At 47.4% G+C, this 17,128-nt stretch overlaps 1 protein-coding gene and 1 pseudogene across 1 annotated transcript in view; both read right to left on the bottom strand.

Annotated features, from left to right (window-relative positions):
* The window catches only part of pacsin1b (protein kinase C and casein kinase substrate in neurons 1b), a 263,525-nt gene that overhangs the window by 87,682 nt on the left and 158,715 nt on the right, over positions 1-17,128 (bottom strand). The gene's annotated exons all lie outside the window — the stretch shown is intronic.
* Positions 14,183-14,402, bottom strand: LOC144479332 (U2 spliceosomal RNA; annotated as a pseudogene).

Raw genomic sequence — 17,128 nt, 5'->3', positions numbered from 1 at the left:
GCCATTTGGCCCATCAAGCCGGTACCAACAACAATCCCAATCAGGCCCTATCCCCGTAACCCCATGTATTTATCTTGCTCATCCCCTTGACACGAAGGAGCAATTTGGCATGGCCAATCAACCTAACCTGCACTTCTTTGGAGTGTGGGAGGAAACCGGAGCACCCGGAGGAAACCCACGCAGACATGGGGAGAATGTGCAGACTCTGCACAGATAATCAGCCGAGGCCAGAATTGAACTTTGGCGCTGAGGCAACGTGCCGCCCCTTATCGCTGGTGCGATCTTTACACCCACATCTCTCAGCTTACACACACGGCAGCTATTCAACCATAACATTCAAACAGATCAGATGACACTTACTGACATATTTCCCTCTCAGCTTCAGGAGAGAGAGAGTAGAAGCTGACCAGACAGCAACAGGCTCTGTAAAGGACATGGATGAGCACTTTGATGGAATGGTACACAATAAAAGAATGCTGATGCAGAGCAAAGTTATTGGTGCATTGGGAATCCGGCCAGGATGCTTGCGGCCAAGGCTAAGCAGCAGAAAGTAGGGTAGCACCAGTTTGGCACAGAGTTTTGCACAGAATCCATTCTCTCCAGCAGGGAGTTGGTGACCAACTCCAACTGCACGGTTGTGGACCTGGCTGTAATGCAGTCTCTGCTGTCGCAGCACCAGCAGCAATCGTGCAATGTTTCAGCACTGCAGTAGAAGCCCACACTGCTGTCACGCAATGTCAGCTTGCTGCCAATGAAGCGCAGGCAGATGCCATCGTAGTTGTGGATTACAGTGCGCAGAGGAGGCTTGCAGGGTGTCATGGTAGTCTAGTAATTTGGCCTCCAAAACATTACTAAGATTGCGGTGGTGCTGCTTTGAGGGAGCGACAGTGTCCATGGAACGCAATCTGCTGTCCTCTCTCGGGAAGACAGGGTGGATCCTCTCACCCACATAACTCAGCCAGTGTCCTTGCTGTTGCCCTTCAGCCAGTTAGCGCCGACCGTGGCCCATGACTAATGGTGCAGGCCACCAAAGCAGGTCGTCCTAAGCCGAGAGTTGCGAGAGGTCACCCTCCAAAGCCATCAGCAGCCTTCTATCTGCAGCGCTGCAGCCACTGGGTCAGCAATGCGTACAATAGACTTTGTCACCCACTAGCCCTTTGGTTTGCCATTGTGGAACAGCAGCCTGCCACAGAATGAAGGCATCAGGACAATGTTTTACTGGTTCCTCGGGACTTTGAAGGGGTAGAATGTCTTGGTTGAGATGACATATGGCAGCTGGAAAGCAATGAGATTGTAGTCAGTGGCATCCTGTACTATGGGGAAGCCTGCAATCATAGTATTGCCATGAGCTGGCTCCACATGCTGCTCTCTGGCAAGAGACAATAAAACATAGTTAGCGCTCATTGAACAACGCACTTCAACAACTTCACATCTCAACTACCTCGCACATGCAACAGTGGATAGCGCGTGCTATAATGATATGGCAGCACCAATCACTCATAAGGGATTATACGACACATTGTGGGTCCATTTACTAATTCTAGACACATGTGAACAGATATACATGAACAGAAAGCTTGAGGGCATCAGAGCTGTGCGTCTGTGTTCTGCTCCAGGCTGAAGTGAAACCGAGGCCGGATCACATGACAAGTGATGGTGCGCTGCCAGCCTTTAAAGGCATTTTATGACAGCAAGCTGCAAAATGTTGCAATTATCTCCTGCCCGGAAGGCAAGAGTCACCTTTACACCCACTGGAAATGTGATCCATGCCCAACACTCGTGACTGCAGCAGATATCCCAATGGTGGGACAGTCCAGAACTAGGGGTCATTTTTGAGGATAAGGGGTAAACCTTTCAGGACTGAGGGGAGGAGAAATTTCTTCACCCAGAGAGTGGTGAATGTGTGGAATTCACTACCACAGAAAGTAGCTGAGGCCAAAACCTTGTGTGATTTCAAGAAGAAATTAGATATAGCTCTTGGAGCTGCAAGGATCAAGGGATATGGGGGTGGGGGAAGAGGGTGTGGAGGGGGGGGGGGGGGTAGGGGTGGGAAATCAGTATATTGAACTTGATGATCAGGTTTGATCATAATGAATAGCGGAGCAGGCTCGAAGGGCCAAATGGCCTACTCCTCCTTCTAGTTCCCAAGTATCAAATTTCAATGATGCCATCCTTACTGACACTCATTTGCTTAGGTTTGGGTAGGAGAATTGTTCCCTGGACACCCTAGGCAGATAGGAAAGCAATGTGATGCTCAAAGCCCTTCGCATCCTTCTTATAGCAGCTGGCCCCACTTTGTGTAGCCTCTGTTCAATCCCAAGTCACTCAGTATTCCAAGGGGAATGCCGGTTGAAAATAAAACATGTCTGGGAGAACTGGTTTATGCAGAGGCTTTGAAAAGGGTCATTCAGCAGCAGCCCCACTCCACTTGCTGTAGATTTTAAACACTCGAAAAATATTGGAGAATGCACCAACAATTATGAGTGTCATAGCAGCCAGAATAAAACAATTAACAACTAATAAGTAGTTGATAGTTTTTTTAAAAATAGCATCAGTGGAGGTGTGGGCAGGGCTCCTTTATGCTGCTGTATAAAGCTAAGAGATGGTATTGGAGGGACCAGAGTTCCCAAGTGTCACTATTGGCATAAATCAGCATTACATGCTAGCTGATATGATTTGCCTTTTCTGGATACCTCTGGCAGATGTTCACTGCATGTGTCAATGTCTTCACCACCATGACTCCGTGATAATCCCCCTGATCTGAATGGGGAATCATTAATTATCCTCCTAGTTGGGCTTGTTGAATACAAGCTCCCTGGGGATTGGTAATGAGCCAACCAGGTGGAGCTTGCATACTGAGCCCTGTATAAAGTAAGACCCCGAGAGGGTCCATTAACGTTTTAGTCCCAGTTGGGACCTGTTGTGTTCACCACAGGTTTGTGGTTATTGTTTATTTTCATTTGTGCAATAAAAGCACAGTTCCTTCACAGCCGACTCCTGGAGCTATTATAGGCTCTCATCACAATTCTCCCCAAAAGTGTACATGCGTGCACATGCATGCCATTTTGAAGCATCCAAAAAAATGAGCATTTTTGAGCCCAAAACAAAACCAAGCAATGTGAATTAGAATATTTAATTCAATATCAAATATTTTCCTGAACATGAAAAAAATGGATAGAAAAATGGGGTTAAGAGAGAAAGATAAATTGGAAAGAAGAAACAAAATATTTTTAACAAAATCTTCAGAAAAATTTGAATCCAAAGGATTGGGACTCCACACTTGTAAAAGTATATTTTCAATGCTCGAGAAGTTGTCTGGCCGCCATTAAGACTCATCATACTGTTAAAAATTCACTTGCACTTGAATAGAAAACTGTGGCATGTTTAGAGGGCATTTCGCCTCAAGTACTGCAAACTCAATGTATGTGAATACCAAGTGATTTGGCGAGCTATAGTGAAGCCTCGGAGAGGGGAACACTTGAATGGCAACTTCCTGATTTCCACATTTAACTGCGTACATGCAGATGATGGTAGAGTTTACACCTCAATAGCAGTGAGCATTGATAGCCTCATCATTCTTTTCCCTGCAAGACCAAGGCAATGTAAACGAGCTGGACTAGTTTCTGCTTGTACTTATGAAACTACAATTCTACAAGGACGAAATACAGATACACCATTTCTCAATTTCTAGCATTATGCAAGCTTAACATTTAGAAACCATTCCTATTTTGTCCCTCAAGAGCATCAAGTTCACTACGAGACACACCCGAGTCAAAGGAAGGATTGATGACCATCAACTCACTGGTCACAAGAACATAAGCAATAGGAGAAGTAGGCCATATGGCTTCAAGCCTGTTTCACCATTCAGATCACGGGTGATCTTCTACCTATTCCACTTCACCATTCAACCCCCACATCCTTGGATTCCTTCAAGAGCCTCAGCCTTTAATGTACTCAACAATGAAATAAACAGTGTCCTCTGGGGTAGGGTATTTGAAAGAACCCTCTAGAAACTCACGACCAGCAGAGGGCTTAAAGGATGCATTTTAAGCTTGCATTGGCCTGTATTAATAGAAATGAGGAATCCAGTTTGGTAAATCCAGATAGTCGCTGACTGGAACACCTGTTTCAAAACCATCTGCCGGGTCTGACAGCAGCATAAGAACATAAGCAATAGGAGAAGTAGGAGTCATCGAAGGAGATTGTCATCGGACTTCAGGAAGCGTAAAGGAGAACATGCCCCTGTCTACATCAATGGGGGTGAAGTAGAAATGGTCGAGAGCTTCAGGTTTTTAAGGTGTTCAGATCACCAACGACCTGTCCTGGTCCCCCCCATGCCGACACTATAGTTAAGAAAGCCCACCAATGCCTCTACTTTCACAGAAGACTAAGGAAATTTGGCATGTCAGCTACAACTCTCACCAAGAGATATACCATAGAAAGCATTCTTTCTGGTTGTATCACAGCTTGGTACAGCTCCTGCTCTGTCCAAGACTGCAAGGAACTACAGAAGGTCATGAATGTAGCCCAATCCATCACGCAAACCAGTCTCCCATCCATTGACTCTGTCTACACTTCCTGCTGCCTCGGCAAAGAGCCAGCATGTTTAAGGACACCACGCACCCTGGACATTCTCTCTCCCACCTTCTTCCGTCAGGAAAAAGATACAAAAGTCTGAGGTCACGAACCAACCGACTCAAGAACAGCTTCTTCCCTGCTGCAGTCAGACTTTTGAATGGACTTGCCTTGCATTAAGTTGATCTTTCTCTCCACCCTAGCTATGACTGTAACACTACATTCTGCACTCTCTTCTTTCCTTCTCTATGAACGGTATGCTTTGTCTGTATAGCGCGCAAGAAACAATACTTTTTGCTGTGTGTTAAAACACATGACAATAATAAATCAAATCAAAAATCAAATCAAATTTTCCTTTAGTAAGGAAGGATTAGAAAGATGACCAGCTAATGCTGGACATCTGCGTTGCATAAAGCCTGAGTGAGCCTGAAAGGGGCAAGAGGCTAACCATGTGTCTTCAGGATTGTTACTCAATAGGTGTGATGCGCGTCAATGAGCACATGGAATCAAGGCTTTGGTATTGAAGGCTTTAATACAGTAACAATGGAACTACTAACACGAATACACCAGTTCAGACTGAAGGGGTCCTGCCGGAGCAGGGGGTCTTATACCTCGCCACCGGAGGCGGGACCCCACTGGAATGTGCCATGATAACACTTATAACAGGTAAACACCCTAACCCAACAACATAGTACAACCCCCACAGTAATAACACCCTAGCCCAACAGTAACATGGTAACAAACCCCAGTGGTGAACCAACGATGGTTCACCACATTCACCCCTCCTTTAGGAACAAAAGGTGGCGGGGTGGACGAAAAACAGACAATAACAAAAAAAAAAATCACAGGATTCACAAGTCCAGACGGTCTGGAGGACCGCACCGACGCTGCGATCTCCTCAACACCGGTTGCGAAACCGGAGCAGGTGCCGATCTCTTCAACACCGGTTGCGAAAACGGAGCAGGTGCTTGTGGTGGCTCTCTTAAAGTAACGTCTGGCTGTCCCCTCAAGGACTCCCGGGCCGGCCGGCCCTGGTGAGGCGATGGTGCAGGGGATCCTGGAACGTTTGGTGGTAGTGGTGGTGGTGATGATGATGGTGGCGCCGATCTCCGAGTCTCAGGCAAGCTGTACATGGGAGTAAAAGTGTTATGCACTGGTCCCGGTGCTGACCGCGCCACGTCTGGGGAAGTAATGAGGAGTAGTGGATTTGTGACTGGGGGAATAGGAGCGACAGGGGTTGCTACGTCCCCTGCGGGCGCCAGGTCTCTAATGGAGACAGTGTCTTCTCGCCCGTCAGGATATGCCACATAGGCATACTGAGGGTTGGCGTGGAGGAGTTGGACCGGTTCGACCAAGGGGTCGGACTTGCGAGCCCTCACATGGCGCCGCAGAAGGACGGGTCCTGGGTACGTCAACCAGGCTGGCAATGAGGTCCCCGAGGACGACTTCCGAGGGAATGAGAACATCCTCTCGTGGGGAGTAGCATTGGTTGCCGTACACAGGAGGGAGCGGATAGCATGGAGCGCATTTGGAAGGACCTCCTGCCAACGGGAGACTGGAAGGCCCCTGGATTTCAGTGCCAGTAGGACAGCCTTCCAGACTGTAGCATTCTCCCTTTCCACCTGTCCGTTACCCCTAGGGTTGTAGCTCGTGGTTCTACTAGAGGCAATCCCGAATGAGAGCAGGAATTGCCTCAAGTCGTTGCTCATGAACGACGAGCCCCTGTCGCTATGAATGTAGCAGGGGTACCCGAACAGGGTAAAAAGTTCACCTTGATGACGGTGGCAGTTGACGTGTCCGCACAGGGGAAAACAAACGGAAACCGGGAATATTCGTCTATTATATTGAGAAAATAGACATTCCGGTCCGTTGAGGGAAGGGGGCCCTTAAAATCCACACTCAGCCTCTCAAAGTGGCCTTGACCAATTGTGCCCGGTCTGGTCGATAAAAGTGTGGTTTGCATTCTGCGCAAATCCGACAGCTTCTAGTTACTGACCTGACATCCTCCACCGAGTAGGGCAGGTTGCGGGCTTTGATGAAGTGGTAGAGTCTGGTGACTCCAGGATGACACAGATCATTGTGGAGAGCCTTCAAGCGGTCCTCCTGCATGATGGCGCATGTTCCGCGCGAGAGGGCATCCGAGGGCTCATTGAGCTTCCCTGGACGATACATAATATCGTAATTATAGGTGGAGAGCTCAATTCTCCACCGCAAGATCTTATCGTTCTTGATCTTGCCCCTCTGCGTGTTACTGAACATAAACGCCACGGATCGTTGATCCGTGATCAGGGTGAACCGCTTACCTGCCAGGTAATGGCGCCAGTGTCTGACTGCCTCCACAATGGCCTGAGCCTCCTTTTCCACCGCTGAGTGCCGAATCTCTGGGCCTTGAAGGGTGCGGGAAAAAAACGCGACGGGCCTGCCTGCCTGGTTTAGTGTGGCGGCTAGGGCAAAGTCAGATGCATCACTCTCCACCTGGAAAGGGATGGATTCATCCACCGCGTGCATCGTGGCTTTCGAGATGTCGCTCTTCAAAACCTTGAAGGCCAATTGGGCCTCCGGCGTAAGTGGGAAGGTCGTGGACTTAATGAGCGGACGAGCTTTGTCCGCGTAGTTGGGGACCCACTGTGCATAATATGAGAAGAACCCGAGGCATCTCCTCAGTGCTTTCGTGCTAGCGGGCAAGGGAAGTTCAGTGAGTGGGCGCATACGGTCTGGATCAGGGCCAATGACCCCGTTTTCCACCACGTATCCGAGGATGTCTAACCTACGCGTACGGAATACACACTTCTCCCTGTTATAGGTCAGATTCAGGCGAGATGCAGTGCGCAGAAAGTGTTGGAGATTCGTGTCGTGGTCCTGCTGGTCATGGCCGCAGATGGTGACGTTATCCAGGTACGGGAAGGTAGCCCGCAACCCGTTCTGGTCCACCATTCGGTCCATAGCACGCTGGAAGACCGAGACCCCATTGGTGACACCAAATGGAACCCTGAGGAATTGGTATAGACGACCATCCGCCTCAAAGGCCGTATATTGTCGGTCCTCTGGGCGGATGGGGAGTTGATGGTAGGCGGACTTAAGGTCTATGGTAGAAAACACTCGGTACTGCGCAATCTGATTGACCATATCAGAAATGCGCGGGAGAGGATACGCATCCAGCTGCGTGTATCTATTAATGGTCTGACTATAGTCGATGACCATCCGAGGTTTGTTCCCGCTTTTGACTACCACGACCTGCGCTCTCCACGGACTAGCACTGGCCTGTATGATCCCTTCCTTGAGGAGCCGCTGAACCTCAGATCTAATAAAGATCCGGTCCTCAGCGCTGTAACGCCTACTTTTAGTAGCGATGGGCTTGCAGCCAGGTACCAGATTTTTAAAAAGGGATGGTGTCGTGATCTTCAGGGTGGATAAATTGCACGCGGGGCGCTTTGGGCAATTTGGAGGCTGCGGCTGATTCCCTACTGCCAGTGAAGGGAGTGGCCCACCGTACTGTAGGATCACACTCTTCATGTGGACCATAAAGTTTAGTCCGAGGAGAATTGGCGCGCAAAGGTGAGGTAGCACAAGGAGCCTGTATTGCTCGTAAACTGTGCCCTGTACCTCAAGAGTTACCATACATCGTCCTTGGATCGGTACAGACCGGGACTGTGATGCCATGGAAATTGTCTGTTTGGCAGGGAGAACCCGGAGTCCACACCTTTTAGCAGTTTCAGGGTGTATGAAACTTTCGGTGCTCCCACTGTCAAACAGACAATTCACAGTTCTGCCACTAACCTTTACCTCCATCATAGAATGTTCCAGTCTGTAATGCCTGGTCTGATCCAGAGAGATCGACGCCACCGTTGGCCCCTGGGCGTCACTGCATGCTGCCGATGTGGATGCTGAGGACCCCTGCTGGTCGCTGCTGCATGCTGCCGATGTGGATGCTGAGGACCCCTGCTGGTCGCTCCTAGTCGTCGTGGACCATGATGGCCGCCCCCATGAATCGCACGTGGGCGAGGGCGCCAAGCGCAGCGACTCCTGGTGGTCTTCCTCCTCCTCTGTCTGCCACGATGGCGCCGTCCTGAGATCGCACGTGGTCGGACCTCGTGGGTACTGCGACGCCGAAAGAGATGGTCTCCGTTCTGGAGGGTTACAAGCTGCACTGCCGTTTTTAGGTTTGGACCTGCAGACTTTGCCGTAGTGGCCTTTTTTACCGCACTGGCTGCAGATTGCCGTTCTTGCCGGACACTGTTGCCGTGGATGCTTGGCCCCACCGCAAAAATAGCATCGCTGACCACCTGGAGCTGCCGCCGTCGTCGAATCGATCTGGGAGCGCGGGTTCGCGGGGCGAGGAGGGAGCAGAGCTTGCTCCAACCACGTTGACTGCACGTGGTCCTCGGGGTACAGCGCCAAGCTCTTCGACGCCGCCTCCAACCTCACGGCCATCCCCATTGCCTGGGTCAAGTTGAGTTTCCCCTTTTCTAGTAATTTAAGCCTGATGTACGAGGACCCTACCCCTGCTACGAACGCGTCTCGGGCGAGGTCGTACATATACTGCTCGGCGGAGACGTCCTTACAGTCGCAACCCCTGGCAAGCTGCAGGAGCTCATTGGCATAATCCTCTATGGTTTCGCCCGACTGCCGACGTCGTGTAGCGAGGAGGTAACGAGCATGTATCTCGTTGGGTGGCGTAATGTACCTATTCTTTAGGAGCTCGACGGCACCCTGGTAAGTGGGAGCTGCACGAATGGCTAGGTAAATCGTGTCGCTTACCCTCACGTGGAGGACCTGGAGTCTATCACTGTCCGTAGTGATAGCTACCGAGGCTGCCAGGTAGTCCTCAAAGCACTTCCACCAATGGTCGAATGTGTTAGCTGCACCGACCGCACGTGGGTCCAGTGTCAGACGATCCGGTTTTAGGATCTGTTCCATACTCTCTGTTTACTGTATTAAATTGATGCGCGTCAATGAGCACATGGAATCAAGGCTTTGGTATTGAAGGCTTTAATACAGTAACAATGGAACTACTAACACGAATACACCAGTTCAGACTGAAGGGGTCCTGCCGGAGCAGGGGGTCTTATACCCTGCCACCGGAGGCGGGACCCCACTGGAATGTGCCATGATAACACTTATAACAGGTAAACACCCTAACCCAACAACATAGTACAACCCCCACAGTAATAACACCCTAGCCCAACAGTAACATGGTAACAAACCCCAGTGGTGAACCAACGATGGTTCACCACAAGGTGGATCAGTACGCAGTCAGAATTTTGTGTGCAAGTATCACCGCTCTTTCAACATCATTCTGTCAATAAGGCATGATGATTAGAATCTGCTCTGCGTTAGCTGAAAGGGGACTGGAAGCAGATTCGATGGTAGACTTACAAAAGGAAATGGGTAAAGTTTGGTAGGGTGAAAACTGAAACCCTCTGGAGAAAAAGCAAGGGAGTGGGACTAAACGTATAGCTCGGTCAAGAAGCGACAGGCAAATTCTGCTGAATCGCCTCCTCCTGCGGTCCAATGTTTGGAGCTTGATGTCAGGCCCGGCAGATGGTTTTGAAACAGGTGTTCCAGACAGCGACTATCTGGATTTACCAAACTGGATTCCTCATTTCTATTTATACAGGCCAATGCAAGCCTAAAATGCATCCTTTAAGCCTTCTGCACTATTTTCGGTTATGAAGGGTGAACACATGGTATAGGACAAATTAATATCTAAAGATAGTTCCAGCTTGGTGAAATAGAGCTCTTTTGGGAACTTTTTTTGTAGGGGAGGAAATAAAGAGTTAAGAAAAAATAAATTTGCGTTGAATGTGAGAAGATTTAGCCGGTCCTACATGCAGTGTTGTTTGGATATAACATACGTTAAATTGCATATGGTAGAATTAACTGGCTCACTGCTAAGAAGTCATCATTTGAGGAGCAGTTGGGCCAGTATTGTTATTTTTTCCGTTCCCCATCCACTATTACATTTCCAAAGTTGCTGTTGGTACAAGCTTCGAGGAATCCCTGCTAAGCTAGATTGGGAACAGAAGTTCCAAGCTGCCAGGGTTACTGCCTCTGTGGGATGATGGTGATATTTCTAAAGGTTCAGTATTATTTATTCCTCCAGAAGATGTGCCTGTTGCTGGCAAGCCCATCATCTGTCCTCCATCCCAAATTGTCCTGGTGAGCAGTGAAGAGTCAATCACATTGCTGCTGCTCTGAGGTCATATGAAGGTCATGTGAACTGAAATCCCACTCACCTGATGAAGGAGCAGCGCTCCGAAAGCTAGCGGCTTTTGCTACCAAATAAACCTGTTGGACTTTAACCTGGTGTTGAGAGACTTCTTACTGTGTCATATGAAGGCCCAGCCAGATAAAGATGGCAGATTTGCTTCCATAAAAATGTACAGATGGGTTTTTTCTAGCAAGCGATGATCGTTTCATGGTCGCTGCTGAGACTAGGGGGGCGATTCTCCCAAAAGTGCTGAATTGGCGGGAAGATTGTTCTAAATCCCAACTGATTTTTCAGTTCAGCTTCTCACCTGAATCTCCACGCTCTGTGCACTGCAGAGGTCCCAGTCGTGAATATCATTAAAAACCCAGGGGGCGGGGCCTATTCACGCCAGAGTTTGACAGTTCTGGAACTCTGCGTATGCGCAGTGGCCCCGATCTGTCAGTCTCCCCGTTTGTTGGCCAGCCTGGGATCCCCGCAATGCTGCCGCTCCAGCCTCCCCCATGGCCTGATCGCGACCCCTACAGCAATTCCCAGGCCAGCCCTGATCCCTCCCTCTTCCTCCCCTCCTGTCCCGATGCACACCAGACCTCCTCCTCCCTCCCCAGCCCCAGCAGTGGCGATCCCCCCACCCCCCTCACCCCGGGGGTAGACCCCCTCCCCCGGGAGACAGCCCCCCCCCTCCGCCAATCGCTGCCCTTCCTCCATCCCAGACCGATCCTGCCTGCCGAGTGGCAGCGGGACCCCCCACCGATCATCCCTAGGCCCTACCCACAATAGTTCCAAGCTGCCAGGGTTACTGCCTCTGTGGGATGATGGTGATATTTCTAAAGGTTCAGTTTTATTTATTCCTCCAGAAGATGTGCCCCGCCCCCTTGGCACTGCCCAATGCCCGATGAGCAGTGCCAAGGTGCCCCTGGGGATGGGTGCATTGCCTCTTGGGCAGTGCCAGGGTGCCCATGCCCAGGAGTACCACCCCCAGCCACCTGACCCTCTGGGATGCCCCGATTACTTCATTCCGGCGGGATCTCCCGCTAGTTTCCCGAACATGGGGAGTTAGTCTGAACCCGGCTGGAATGAAGTACTTCTGGCAGGGTGGGAGATTCAATCGGGACCGGAAAGTTCCCGATAATGAACTGATAAACATATTTAAAATACATTTTAATAAAAGAATTAAATGACTTACCTGCCTTCCCGCCAGTTTCCAGCGTGGTCTGACCGGCGACTGTTCTCCGGCTCTGGGAGATGATATGCGTTCCCAGCGGATGCGCAAATCCCTATTCAAGGCCGCAGACCCACATCTCCCACCCCAACCCACCAGAAAAGTTGCAGGTCGCAATGGGAGAATCACGGCCTAGGTTTCAATTCTAGAATTGTTAATTGAGTTTTTAATTAATTAATTCAATCTAGATACTACCAAAGGTCATGGTGGGATTTGAAACGCTGAACCCAGAGCATTAGTGTGGGCCTCTAGATTACTAACCCAGTGACAATGTCATTCCACCATTCTCTCCTTTCAAGTTACATAGCAGTTATATGTCACAAACTAGTATAATTGAGACTTAATTGCCAAACTGATTGTGCAACTTGGTGTGAAATCTTGGGCAGTAACCATACACTGTTACTGCATTATACTGGCTGGAATGCAAAAAGATGTTTTTCCAGGTTTAACTGGCACACACATTCCCAACTCTGCTATTGCCTCTGGATCACTCGAAATCCTTTTTATATTGAAAATGCCTTCTTTAATCATTTTGAGCAAAGATTAGGGATTGGGGCGAGAGTGAAGAACAACAAGGGCAGCAAGCAAATTGGAACGCAGCAACCGCAAGCCCCTGTTCAAACCACACGCCACCCACACTTAGAAACATATTGCTGTTCCTTCTGTGTCACCGGGTCAAAATTCTGAAACTCCCAATCTAACAGCACTATGTGCAGAGATGCACATTGATTGCAGCTGTTTAAACGGTTGCCCATAACAACCTTCGCTAGAGCAATTGGCCAATAAATTCTGGCCTTGCCAGCAACACTTACTTCCCACAAATAAATAAAAATGCCGGCCAACTTACACACAGCAACCCCCCAATAGTAAATTAATAATGATCAGATAATGTTTTTAGAACACTAGTTAATATGCTGCATTAAAAATGAGTGCCATCAAAAAACCACAACAGTATCAGAACACATGTAGTGCCGACCTCGATGTCCCATTAAACACCAATTAAAATTCGCCTTACAAAAAAAACCTTCATGTTCAAAATAGATGCTTAATAGAATACAAATTATTTAACAATCTCACACTAAACACGTCCTACTAGAGTAGTTTACACTAGCCTTGGTCGTAATGGGATTCCTTGTATCTTAAACACCACACCTATCTTTCTTAAAGTCAGCCTCTCCATCTTACCAATCCAACTAGCCCTTTTTGCAACCTAAAGATTCGCAAACCACTTTCAGAAAAAAACCATTGTGCCAATCAGGAAAGTTTTAACTCAAGGCTGTGCTAAATTGCCCCTTGGAGTCCAAAGATGTGTAGGTTAGGTGGATTAGTCAAGGTAAGTGCACAGGGTTACAGGATAGGGCAGAAGGGAGGGTATGGGTGGGAAGCAGGGATGATGCGGATCATGCTTTTAAAGTTTAATCCAGTATGATTTTGAGAAAGATCACCAATGAGTAATCTTTTTACAGTGTTACACACCTCTTGGATCTCTGCTCTGGAAATGTGAAAAATCATTTTACATTGCCACGTTTTGAAGCGGAGTTTTTCCTTGGCTTGAATTGTACTTTCCACCGCATACTCTTCTCCAGTGTACTTCCAAAACATATCTCATTGAGTATATCAATTGGGAAAAAAAGAAACACAGATCCATGTAATCTCATGTCTTTGGTGTCTATTGATCCAGGTATGAGCCACTGGATCAGCACACACTGCATGAGCAGCATAAGAGTGTGTAGTGAACAAGTCTCCGAACATTTATCTGATCTACTCCAAGAAGCAATGGCTGAAACATGTCTTCGTAAAGAAACACTTTCCTCTTTTGCAACATTAACAAAAGACTGTTTCCCTCTCTGCTTTTCTCTCTCTATTTTAAATAATACTTTCTCTTTATCTCTCTTGCCCCTTTTGAATATTGCTGATAAAAGGGGCTCCCATAACTAGTAACAGCGTACATGAAGAAACCCCATCACTGATTCACTCTTTTCTACAAGCCTTACAACCGATATTGCAAGTCTTATTTCAATGATAACACATCCCTCCAACCTTTAGTCAGCAGATTTTTTTTTATACTTTTCCAATTCAATCAAATCAAATCCAATTCAGAGTCTCAACAAGTTGAGACATTTCAGATCCAGGCTGACAAGACAGGGCGAGCGACCAAACCACCCTGTCCTGGGCCTGATCTACATGAGCCAAGCTGATTGGAGAAGGGGGAGGTTCCTCCTCCAAGACTTGAGCTCATTTGCATCTTAGCCAAAAGGCCGAGATGCCACTTTAAAAAATTGCTTCATATGAAACATATGAAGCTTCAGCGCAACCCAATGACCTCGACCAAGTGCGGCCGACCATGGGCTGCCGACCATACTACACTTGATCTTAGCCAAAAGGCCAAGAAGCGATTTAGTCAGCAGATACCATGACAAAGCAAGGTGTTGCCTTTTCACTCTCATCGTAATAAACCTGTTACCGGAAACATTTAGCTGCATTTTGGTGCTGCAACACGAGCAGTTTAAATACTTTCCATTTATCACCCATGCTCAGACACACTGAATTTAGAATCTCTTCGTCTGTCACATATGTTTAATTACCTATCTACTAATCTTTGACAGGCTGTCATTTAAGTACAATAAAATCCTTTACCCATTGTAACATGTTGATTCCACAGCATGCTGGATGTTAAATGATAATTCCCATTGTTGAGATATATATGAAACATATATATTCAATGTCTTCTTCGGGATTTAAAGGCTGTTAGTCACATTAATTGATCAAATGAAACACTTTCAGGTTTTTGTATTAGGTGACTAATTACACATTAACTGCAAAACAATTAGGGTTAATTATACACGAGACGAATGGTCACAGAATTCAATGTTCCTCATTTTCAAGAGCGCTGCATCTTTCAAAGGTTAACATTTGTCAGACAAAACCTTGCATTAACAAATTGGAAATGTATTAGAGCAATAATAATCTAAGAATCTTCACCTAAAAACGTCCCACAGTAGCAGCCTTGGTCCAGATGGTATTCCTTTTGTCACATCTATCATGCGCAATCTTTCTAACCTTCCTTCCAGTCAACCTTTCCTTCTCATCTATCCAACTAGCTTTGCACAGTGGCAAGCATTGCTGCCTCACTGCTCCAGGGACCTGGGTTCAATTCCAACCTTGAGCGACTGTGTGTGAGTTTGCACGTTCTCCGTGGGTTTCCTCTGGGTGCTCTGGTTTCCTCCCACAGTCCAAAGATATGTCGGTTAGATGGATTAGCCATGGCAAATGTGTGGGATTTACAGGGATAGGGCAGGGAAGGGGCCCTGGTAAAACACTCTGTCAGAGAATCAGTGCAGACTCGATGGGCCGAATGGCTTCTTCTGCACTGCAGGGATTCTATGAAGTAGCCCTTTTTCAAGATTCACAAGATCCAGGAGAGACAATGGGGTAGTGGTATTGTCATTGAAGCAGTTATCTCGAGACCCAGGCACATTCTCTGGGACCTGTGTCTGAATCCCACCATGGTAGATGGTGAAATTTGAATTCAATAAAAATCTGAACTCAAGTCCAATGATGCCCATGAAACCATTGTTGATTGTTGGGAAAAACCCATCAGGTTCACTAATGTCCTTTAGGGAAGGAAATCCGCCGTCCTTAACTGGTCAGTCCTACATGTGACTCCAGACCAACAGCAATGTGGTTGACTCTTAACTGCCCTCTGAAACTGCCTAGTGAGCCACTCAATTCAAGGGCAATTGGGGTTGGTAGCAAAATGCTGGAGCCACCTGCGAAGCTGACATCCCATGAATGAATTGTGGTGAACCATTGTTGGTTCCCACTAGGTAGTGCTGAGCCATGGTCTGGCCAGTACTATGAGTCTGTAGATATGTTACTGTTGGGGTTAGGGTTGGGCTGTTCTACCTGTTAATATAGTTGTTATGGTACACCCCAGTCGGCTCCGCCTCCTGGGAGAGGTATAAAGGTCACTGCTCTGCCTGGTGACCCTTTAGTCTGGAGTCGTATACTGTATATAGTAGCTCTGTTATTGTTGGCAATAAAGCCTTTATTTCCCGAGTACATCCAGCCTCTCGTGTGTTATATCGCACATCATGAATAAAAGAAGCCATTTCAGAAAGACTCCAGTAGTTCAGGTAGGAAAGTTGCGAACTCAAAACCTTTCATCATCTTCAATATTCTGGTTTAATCCAGTATGGTTGAACACAGCTATCCTCTACTTTTAATTACCGCTCTCGAAGGCTTTGAAAAATCATTTTTCATTTGACATTTCTAAAGCATTTGACAAGTTTCTTGCACAAAGATGTTCATACTCCATTAGATGATGTAATGTTTTTTAACCTTTCTTACAGTACTGGACAGCTGTGACCTCTCCCTCCTCTGTCACATTTTTCTGGTGGTTCTACAAATACTATATCCAGAGAAGCTCAAATTGTTCTACTTTTCAATACCTTCTTTTGCCGGAGTGAAGTTATCAAGTCATAGAGGTTTACAGCATGGAAACGCCGCCCAGTTTTTATCACCAAGCTAGTCCCAATTGCCTGCGTTTGGCCTATATCCCTCTATACCCATCTTACCCATGTAACTGTCTAAATGCTTTTTAAAAAATAAAATTGTACCCACTTCTACCACTACCTCTGGCAGCTCGTTCCAGACACTCACCAACCTGTGTGAAAAAATTGCTCCTCTGGACCATTTTGTATCTCTCCCCTCTCACTTTAAACCTATGCCCTCTAGTTTTAGACTCCCCTACCTCTGGGAAAAGATATTGACCATCTAGCTGATCTATGCCCCTCATTATTTTATAGACCTCTAGGATCACCCTGAAGTCTCCTACGCACCAGGGAAAAAAGTCCCAGTCTATACATCTTCTCCTTATAACTCAATCCATCAAGTCCAGGTAGCATCCTAGTAAAACTTTTCTGCACTCTTTCTAGTTTAATAATATCCTTTCTATAATAGGGTGACCAGAACTGTACACAGTATTCCAAGTGTGGCCTTACCAATGTCTTGTACAACTTCAACAAGACGTTCCAACTCCTGCATTCAATGTTCTGACCTAGGAATCCAAGAATGCCGAATGCCTTCTTCACCACCCTGTCCACTATGACTCCACTTTCAAG

The sequence above is a fragment of the Mustelus asterias genome, chromosome 25 (assembly GCF_964213995.1).
Source record: "Mustelus asterias chromosome 25, sMusAst1.hap1.1, whole genome shotgun sequence".
NCBI lineage: Eukaryota > Metazoa > Chordata > Chondrichthyes > Carcharhiniformes > Triakidae > Mustelus > Mustelus asterias.
This window is presented reverse-complemented; position numbering and strand designations above follow the sequence as displayed.